The sequence below is a fragment of the Salvelinus namaycush genome, chromosome 37 (genome assembly GCF_016432855.1).
Source record: "Salvelinus namaycush isolate Seneca chromosome 37, SaNama_1.0, whole genome shotgun sequence".
NCBI lineage: Eukaryota > Metazoa > Chordata > Actinopteri > Salmoniformes > Salmonidae > Salvelinus > Salvelinus namaycush.
In genome coordinates, this window is record NC_052343.1 from 23,061,932 (window position 1) to 23,062,133 (window position 202).

Consider the following 202-nt stretch of genomic DNA (forward strand, 5'->3'; position numbering starts at 1 on the left):
TTTTAACTTACAACCTGTTGTTGACTTATTTATTTTGCCACTCAACTCAAACTTGAAGAACTTGTATATAATGCAGCGGTCTAAGGCACTGCATCTCAGTGCAAAATGTGTCATTACAGTCCCAGGTTCAAATCTAGGCTGTATCACATCCGTCTGTGATTGGGAGTCCCATAGGGCGGCGCACAATTGGCCCAGCGTCGAT